The sequence below is a fragment of the Helianthus annuus genome, chromosome 6, assembly GCF_002127325.2.
Source record: "Helianthus annuus cultivar XRQ/B chromosome 6, HanXRQr2.0-SUNRISE, whole genome shotgun sequence".
In the NCBI taxonomy this organism is placed as follows: domain Eukaryota; kingdom Viridiplantae; phylum Streptophyta; class Magnoliopsida; order Asterales; family Asteraceae; genus Helianthus; species Helianthus annuus.
Window position 1 is genome coordinate 42600492 of NC_035438.2, and position 9943 is coordinate 42610434.

A 9943-nucleotide genomic window follows, 5' to 3' on the forward strand; every position below is an offset into this window, starting at 1 on the left:
AACAATTATGGTCTGTATTTGAACAATAGGTTTAGGGTTAAGGATCTAGGATCCTGTGAACAATAGGTAGGATTACAAATGGTGGAGGGATCCTCTGTTTGGGGGATGAAGCCATTGTGATCCTGCCGCCTTTAATTTCCTGCACTTGCTATGACCGCATGAACAATGGACACCCTTTGCCAACCCATGTGGACGGGCCACGTTTTGCTGGTAGAAATGTGGGTTGGCAATTTTGACAACTTTTGATGGTTTAAACTTTTGTTAATAAAATGACTCTAATCTTTTTGGCTTATCTTGTGTTGTTATCCTTGTTTATCCTTTTAACTTCCAATCGTTTTGATCTGAGTAAGAAAAGTTAAGCAAATTATGTTTAAGAAATTTAGGATATGATCCAGGATCAAGTATCCTATAGTTGAAAACTTCCAAAAAGTAGTTCATTTTAAGGATCATAGGTTCAGTTGTCAAGGTCTAAGGGTTATTCAAATGAATAATGAATGAAATTAGAAATAGTTAAGAATCATACATGAGGATCCAAGTTAGGATCTTAACCTTTAATCAGGATAACCATAACAACAACTTTAATGGATAATAAGGATTGAGGATCCTTAATTGTTTACCTTCGAGAACCTGAAAGTAGAATATAACTTGGGACTAAGCCAATATAAAAGATAAGTTAGTAACTGGGGACAAGCCCAAAGGATAACTGGGGACAAGCCCAAGGATAACTGGGGACAAGCCCAAGGATAACTGGAGACAAGCCCAAGGATCGTATGTAAACTGGAGTACGACCCTTACTGGCGACTATCCAAACTTAGTGACATGAAAATGCCAAAACCTTAGCTAACGTGAAAACGTTAGAAACCTTAGGAATGGATGTATGGTACGTCTACCATTATACGTAGGATCCTAGGTATAGCCAGTACTATGGAATTATCAGCCCCTAAAGCGAGTACTGGTCCCAAAGACGTGAACTATACCAGGATCATCGTGCGCTACAGGCGAAACTGGGGACAAGCCCAAGGGTAACTGGGGACAAGCCCAAATAACTGGGGTTGAACCCAAGGATCTGAGTTGCTTCTGAAGATTGTCGACAATATGCTAAGGATACCTGGACTATCAGAACTCAAAATCTCGTGAGAGAAGGATGAAGGATACATGATCCTTATCCTTAAATAAGAAAATATGTAAATAAGAGTTCGAGCTTAGGACATTACCAGAGTAAGGATCATTGATGCTTCAGGGATCCTTGAAGGATACTTCCAAAGGATCATATATGCCAGAAGGATCCTGCTCACATGAAATATTTCTTCAAGTGGACAGCATTCCAGGCTCTTGGTAACAGATTACCTTCCATGGTAAGCAATCTATATGCCCCCTTTCCTGCTTCGGCTTCGATCAAATAAGGGCCTTCCCATTTTGGTGCCAATTTGCCATCAGCAGGATTGGTGGTATTTTGGAATGCTTTTCTCAATACCATATCCCCAACTTGGAATTTCCTTATCCTGACATTTTTGTTGTAAGCACCAGCCATTCTTTGTTGGTAGCCAGCCATCCTTATCCTAGCCAGATCCCTGATTTCCTCAAAAGTATCCAAGTCTTGAGCCAGGTTTGCATCATTCTCCTCAGGATCACGGGTACTTGTTCTAGCAGTTGGAACCACCATCTCTGTTGGGATCACTGATTCTGCCCCAAATACCAAAGAGAAGGGTGTTTGACCTGTAGCATTCTTGGGAGTTGTCCTATCAGCCCAAAGCACATAAGGCAATTCCTCTGCCCATTTCCCCTTCTTGGATCCAAGTTTCTTCTTCAGATTGTTGATGATGATCTTGTTGGATGATTCTGCTTGACCATTGGCCTGTGGGTGGACTGGTGTTGATGTTATCATCTTAATCCCCCAACTGTCACAAAAGTTAGTAGTCCTGCTCCCAATAAATTGGGAACCATTATCACATACAATTTCGGAAGGAATGCCAAATCTAGTTATAATATTTCTCTTAATAAAGGATATAACTTCCTTCTCTCTGACTTGGGCAAAAGCTTCAGCCTCTATCCACTTGGAGAAGTAGTCAGTCATAGCAAGCATGAACACTTTTCCACCAGGTGCCTTAGGGAGTTTGCCAACTATATCCATCCCCCATCTCATAAATGGCCAAGAGGATGGTATAAGATGTAGAAATTCAGCCGGCTGATGAAGGATATTGCTGTGTCTTTGACAAGGATCACACTTCTTAACATACTCCATAGCATCCCTTTTCATAGTTGGCCAGTAGTATCCTGTCCTTAAGATCCTTGAGAACAATGCCCTGCCCCCAGTGTGGTTTCCACAATCTCCTTCATGGAAATCTTTTAACGCTTCTTGAACTTCAGGATCCTCGATACATCTTAAATATGGTCCTGCAAGAGATCGCTTATACAGCATATTATTTAAGATTGTGAATTGAGATACCTTAATTCTGAAAGCCCTAGGGTTTTCTCCCATAGGAATCTCTCCGTGTTGTAAGTATCTCATGATTGGTGAGATCCATGATCCTGAAGAAGATTGAGTATCCTCACTAGGGATCATTGCAGAATCCTCTTCTATTTCCATGGCCACCTGATTTTCAATAGCAGGAGCCAGGATATGTGTGATGGGGATACTTATATCCTCTGGGATCTTCAAAGATGATCCTAGATTGGCCAATGCATCAGCTTCTGTATTTTCTTCCCTTGGTACCTGTGTTAAACTAAAGAAAACAAAGGAGAGTGCCAATTCTTTGACTATCTCTAAATATTTGGTTAGTTTTTCACCTTTAACAGCATAGGATCCATTAAAGTGATTAGTGATTAACAATGAATCCACGTATACCTCAAGATACCTGATCCCCATATGCTTAGCAATTTGCAAACCAGCGATTAAGGCTTCATATTCAGCCTCATTATTAGTGGCTTGGAACTCACAAGCTATGGAGTGGGGCATTATGTCCCCCTGTGGCGATTTTAGTAGTATACCAAGCCCCGTGCCTTTAACATTTGAGGATCCATCAGTATGTAGTATCCAAGGATCCTTGGTTTCATCCAGCTGCTGGACTTCCAATTCGGCTTCCTTTTGTAAATCACTACTGAAATCAGCCACAAAGTCTGCTAATGCTTGAGATTTGATGGCAGTTCTAGGCTCATATCTTATATCATGGGCACTAAGCTTTACTGCCCATTTAGCCATTCTTCCGGACATCTCTGGTTTCCTGAGGACATTCTTAATTGGAAAATTAGTTCTGACAACAATAACATGGGTTTCAAAATAATGTCTTAGTTTAGTAGATGCCATAATTAGTGCAAGAATAAGTTTTTCAAGGTGTGAATACCTGGATTCAGCATCAAGTAAACTCTTACTTACATAATAGACAGGATATTGTGTACCTTCATGATCCTTAACAAGGACTGCACTTACTGCTTTTGAGGATACCGCAAGGTATAAGGATAACACATCTCCTTTTTCTGGTTTCATCAATGATGGAGCTGAGGACATGTATTCTTTGAGGGCTTGTAAAGCATTCTCATGCTTTTCAGTCCATTCGAATTTCTTGTTCTTTCTTAGGATTTCATAGAATTCTTTACACTTTTCTGAGGATTTGGATATAAATCCGTTTAGAGCTGCTATCCTGCCTGTTAGCCTTTGCACATCCTTAGCGTTGGCAGGGGATTTGATATTCACCAATGCTTTGATTTGTTCTGGGCTTGCTTCAATGCCCCTCTGGGTTACCATATATCCTAAGAATTAACCTGCTTTAACACCAAAGTGACATTTTGAAGGATTAAGCTTCAGGTTATAATTATCAAGGATATCAAATGCTTCCTCCAAGTCCCTTAGGTGATCCTCAGCTTTTTTGGATTTCACCACCATATCGTCTATGTACACTTCCATAGTTTGTCCAATTTGATCTTTGAACATCATATCCACCAGCCTTTGATATGTTGCACCTGCATTTCTTAATCCAAATGGCATAGCAATATAACAATATAAACCGGTTGGGGTCATAAAAGCCGTATCCTCTTGGTCGGATGGTTCCATCTGAATTTGTTGGAATCCAGATGATGCATCCATAAAGGTTAACAGTTCATGTCCCGCCGTTGCATCCACCATGGAGTCAATGTGGGGTAATGGGAAAGGATCCTTGGGACATGCCTTATTCAAATCAGTGAAATCGACACATACCCTCTGTTTTGGTCAAAAATCACACAAGGATAATGCAACCAAACTTTATGTAAACGGGGAATGATGCTTGGTGTGATGAACAAAGTGAAGGATCACTCAAATGTAAAATGCACAAGTGACACAAGGACTTATACGAGGAAAAAGCCCTTGATCAATGATCTCCGGCATAAAAAACCTCGGGTGATGGAAACTACCGATCACCAAACTTCAATATAACAAATAATGGTTACAACTTTGGATGGTAACGAGCTAGGTACAAGGATCACTATAGTATCGTGTGTCAAAGCGTGTGAGAAATGTGTTGTGTCTTCCGAATGTGGAAGAGTGCTACTTATACAAGTATGTGTGGTTGTATTTTAGGTAAATAACCTAACTATTAGCTCGTTACCCCTTCAAGAATAGAAGTAAATTTAGCCTAAATTATCGCCCTTAAATTGTGCTGAGTTTTCATATTGTCCATAACGTCCATCTTTGATTATGCATATGCCAAAGTAGCGTGATAGGTTCCTTGTTTACGTTGTTAAGAGCGGATCCTACTCGAAATTCCTGCAAGACAACATTAAATTCAAAGAGAACAATCGTTAGTATGAGGATCCCTAGGATGCTCCGTGATCCTAATCCTGGAACTCTTCTGAGGATCACTATCTGCCAAAGAAACAAGGATCACTGGTTAGGATCACATGTAAGGATCATAAGTCATAAAAATCCAGCCCTAACAATTGCCCCCAAAATATAAGGAGTATTTATCTAATATAAACGAGTTATATTTTGCCGGTCTTATCTCTAACTGACTTAACGGATATATAGCCGTTACAATAGAACTATCCGTTGTGATCTGACGTCACAGAAGTGACAACCCTGCACGAATCATCATTATAAATAGAAATAGGGATAGGATCGTTTGCATTTAAATTCAAAGCGACTCCCTTTATAACCGTATTCGGAAGATCAGCCAGGTATTCTCTTTCTCATCTTCTTCTCTGTTTTTCTTCTTCTTTCCATTCTTCTGTAAAGATGTTGCTCCGGAACTCCCCGCATAAGGATCCTAAGGAGAACAGCCCCTTGAAGGGTCAAGGGATCATCAAGGATTCTCCCACTGAGAGGTGTTGTTTTACCGATTCTCAGATCGACAAAATCCGTCATTGTTTTCCGGCGAACACCCTTTTCAAATCTTTTAGCCCTACTGCCTTGAGTGATTTTATTTCGGATACTTGGGTAGCTTTTCCGGTTACTCCGTTCTTGATAGGATATTCGTATCCTTTCCCACAGTTCACTCAATCCTTTTTCTCTCTTACCGGCATCTGCTATATCCAGGCTATGCCCATGATCTGGAGGGTGTTATACACCCTTGAGAGGATCATTGATCAAGAGGGGATTGACCTTGGTATGGCAGAGTTGGCTGAGATGTATGATCTTACCACTTTCGGATCCCATCGCTATTTGTTTAAGCGAAAAGCTGGCGAGGATCACCCTGTCTTCAAAGTCACCAAGAACGACACGAACTGGAAGCGACGGTTCTTTTTTGTTAGGAGAGACACCATCCCTGATGGGAAGGATCTGCCCAAAGAGTGGGCTACTCATGGTAGGATAGAGGATCCTGGAAGGATCACCATAAAACCTGTTCCTTAGGATGAGGATCACTGATATTTTCTTGTTTATTGTGCAGCTATATCCATTTCTCGTCTTAGGTTGACCCCTGCTGCAAAAGAGAGACTTTTGGCTTTTAAGAAGCTTGATCCGGAGACAAGAACTTTCCAGGTTGCTACCCAGGATTCCCAAGAAGTATCCTCTGCCTCTGTCACAATGTCAAGTAAGTATCCTTATTTAAAAAGTAATTCTAGGTAGGATTTTCAAGTTTAATTAGAATACTTATCTTATTTTGGTTGTGTAGGTGCTGGAAAATCCTCTAAGTCTGCTTCAAAGTTCGGTATTGATGATCTTGCTAATGTCAAATCTGCAAGGAAGAAGACTCCTGCTGCTAGCCCAACTGCTTCAGCCCCTAAAGCACCTATTAGGGGTAAAGGAAAGAAGAGAAAGGCCTTTGAGGATTTACAAGGCCTGCCCCTGCTCCGCCAACAGTTTTTGGACTACTTCAACGAGGTAAGGATCACTGCCCCTGTTTGTTATCCTGACAGTTTTGAGGATCACTTGTTTCTGACGTTATGCCCTGTTTTCCTTACAGAAATTTGCTGAGATAGAGACTTATGTTGGCCACGTCGAGGATCAGGACCGCCAAATTGCTGACCTCCAACAAATGGGTGTGCTGAAGGATCTCAAGATTGCTGATCTTGAGAAGGAGCTCCGGGCTACCAAGGATGAAGCTGCCAAAATGCTGATCAACTTTGACTATGAGAAGCATGATATCACCCATGATGCTAAGGTCTCTGCTGCGATAACCATGTATAAGATCCAGCTGCAGATGGCTGCGGAGGCTCAGGATCCTGCCTTCGACAAGAGCACATGGGACGTTGAGGGCTGGAAGGCGAGGCTGGCATAGTTGGAGGATGATGAAGAGGCTGAGGAGGTCCCGATGCTTGAGGGTGGTGATGTTGGCAAGGATCAGGGTGGAGAGGCAAGTGGAGCTGGTGGTGATGGTGCAGCGAAGGCTTGAGCTGCAGGATTGGGCAATGAAGGAAACTTATAGACATAGCCGGAGCCCAATTTTTTTTGTGGTTGTTGATGTTTTAAAACAATGATGGTCTGTAACTTTGAACAATAGTTTTAGGATTAAGGATCCAGGATCCTTCAGACAATAGGTAGGATCGCAAGTGGTGGAGGGATCCTCTGTTTGGGGGATGAAGCCATTGTGATCCTGCCGCCTTTTATTTACCTGCATGCTATGACCGCACAAACAATGGACACCCTTTGCTAACCCATGTGGACGGGCCACGTTTTGCTGGTAGAAACGTGGGTTGGCAATTTTGACAACTTTGAAGGGTTTTAAACCTTTGTTAATAACTCTAATCTTTTTGGCTTATCTCGTATTGTTATCCTTTTAATTTCCAATTGTTTTGATACATGTTTGTTTGAGTAAGAAAAGATTAAGCAAATTATGTTTAAGAAATTTAGGATATGATCCTGGATCAAATATCCTATAACCGAAAATTTTCAAAGTAGTTTATTTTAAGGATCATAGGTTCAGTTGTGAAAGTCTATGGGTTATTCAAACAAATAATGAATGAAATTGAAAATAATTAAGGATCATACCTGAGGATCCAAGTTAGGATCCTAACCTTTAATCAGGATAACCATAAGTAAAACTTTAATGGATAATAAGGATTAAGGATCCTTAATTGTTTAACTTTGAAAACCTGAAAAAATGGAATATAACTTGGGACTAAGCCAATATAAAAGATAAGTTAGTAACTGGGGACAAGCCTAAAGGATAGCTGGGGACAAGCCCAAAGGATCACTGGGGACAAGCCCGAAGGATAACTGGGGACAAGCCCAAGGATCGTATGTCATCTGGAGTATGGCCCTTACTGACGACTATCCAAACTTAGTGACATGAAAATGCCAAAACCTTAGCTAACGTGAAAACGTTAGAAACCTTAGGAACGGATGTATGGTACGTCTACCATTATACGTAGGATCCTAGGTATAGCCAGTACGATGAGGTTATCAGCCCCTAAAGCGGGTACTGGTCCCAAAGACGTGAACTATACCAGGATCATCGTGCGCTACAGGCGAAAACTGGGGACAAGCCCAAGGATAACTGGGGTTGAACCCAAGGATCTGAGATGCTTTTGAAGACTATCAATAATATGCTGAGGGTACCTGGACTATCAGAACTCAAATTCTCGTGAGAGGAGGATGAAGGATACATAATCCTTATCCTTAGGTAAAAATAAGAAAATGGAATAGTTTAGGATTGGGACTTTACCAGAGTAAGGATCATTGACATCACTGGGATCCTTCGAGGATGCTTTCAATGTAAGGATCATATGTGCCAGGAGGATCCTGCTCACATGAAATATTTCTTTAAGTGAACAGCATTCCAGGCTCTTGGTAACAAATTTCCTTCCATGGTTAGCAATCTATATGCCCCCTTTCCTGCTTCGGCTTCAATCAAGTAAGGGCCTTCCCACTTTGGTGCCAATTTCCCATCAGCAGGATTGATGGTGTTTTGGAATGCTTTCCTTAATACCATATCCCCAACTTGAAATTTCCTTATCCTGACATTTTTGTTGTAAGCACCAGTCATTCTTTATTGGTAGCTCGCCATCCTTATCCTAGCCAGATCCCTGATTTCCTCAATAGTATCCAAGTCCTGAGCCAAGTTTGCAGCATTTTCTTCAGGATCACGAGTACTTGTTCTAGCAGTTGGAACCACCATTTCTGTTGGGATCACTGCTTCTGCCCCAAACACCAAAGAGAAGGGTGTTTGACCAGTAGCATTCTTGGGAGTTGTCCTATCAGCCCAAAGCACATAAGGCAATTCCTCTGCCCATTTCCCCTTCTTGGATCCAAGTTTCTTCTTCAGATTGTTGATGATGATCTTGTTGGATGATTCTGCTTGACCATTGGCTTGTGGGTGGACTGGTGTTGATGTTATCATCTTAATCCCCCAACTGTCACAAAAGTTAGTAGTCCTGCTCCCAATAAATTGGGAACCATTATCACATACAATTTCAGAAGGAATGCCAAATCTAGTTATAATGTTTCTCTTAATAGAGGATATAACTTCCTTTTCTCTGACTTGGGCAAAAGCTTCAGCCTCTATCCACTTGGAGAAGTAGTCAGTCATAGCAAGCATGAATACTTTTCCACCAGGTGCCTTAGGGAGCTTGCCAACTATATCCATCCCCCATCTCATGAATGGCCAAGAGGATGGTATAGGATGTAGAAATTCAGCCGGCTGATGAAGGATATTGCTGTGTCTTTGACAAGGATCACACTTCTTAGCATATTCCACAGCATCCCTTTTCATAGTTGGCCAGTAGTATCCTGTCCTTAAGATCCTTGAGAACAATGCCCTGCCCCCAGTGTGGTTTCCACAATCTCCTTCATGGAAGTCTTTTAACACTTCTTGAACTTCAGGATCCTCGATACATCTTAAATATGGTCCTGCAAGAGATCGCTTATATAGCACATTATTTAAGATTGTGAATTGAGATACCTTAATCCTGAAAGCCCTAGGATTTTCTCCCATAGGAATCTCCCCGTGTCGTAAGTATCTCATGATTGGTGAGATCCATGATCCTGAATAAGATTGAGTATCCTCACTAGGGATCATTGCAGTATCCTCTTCTATTTCCATGGCCATCTGATTTTCAATAGCAGGAGCCAGGATATGGTTGATGGGGATACTTATATCCTCTGGGATCTTCAAAGATGATCCTAGATTGGCCAATGCATCAGCTTCTGTATTTTCCTCCCTTGGTACCTGTGTTAAACTGAAAGAAACAAAGGAGAGTGCCAATTCTTTGACTATCTCTCAATATTTGGTTAGTTTTTCACCTTTAACAGCATAGGATCCATTAAAGTGATTGGTGATTAACAATGAATCCACGTATACCTCAAGATACCTGATCCTCATATGCTTAGCGATTTGCAAACCAGCGATTAAGGCTTCATATTCAGCCTCATTATTGGTGGCTTGGAACTCATAAGCTATGGAATGGGGTATTATGTCCCCCTGTGGCGATTTTAGTAGTATACCAAGTCCCGTGCCTTTAACATTTGAGGATCCGTCAGTATGTAGTATCCAAGGATCCTTAGTTTCATCCAGCTGCTGGACTTCCAATTCGG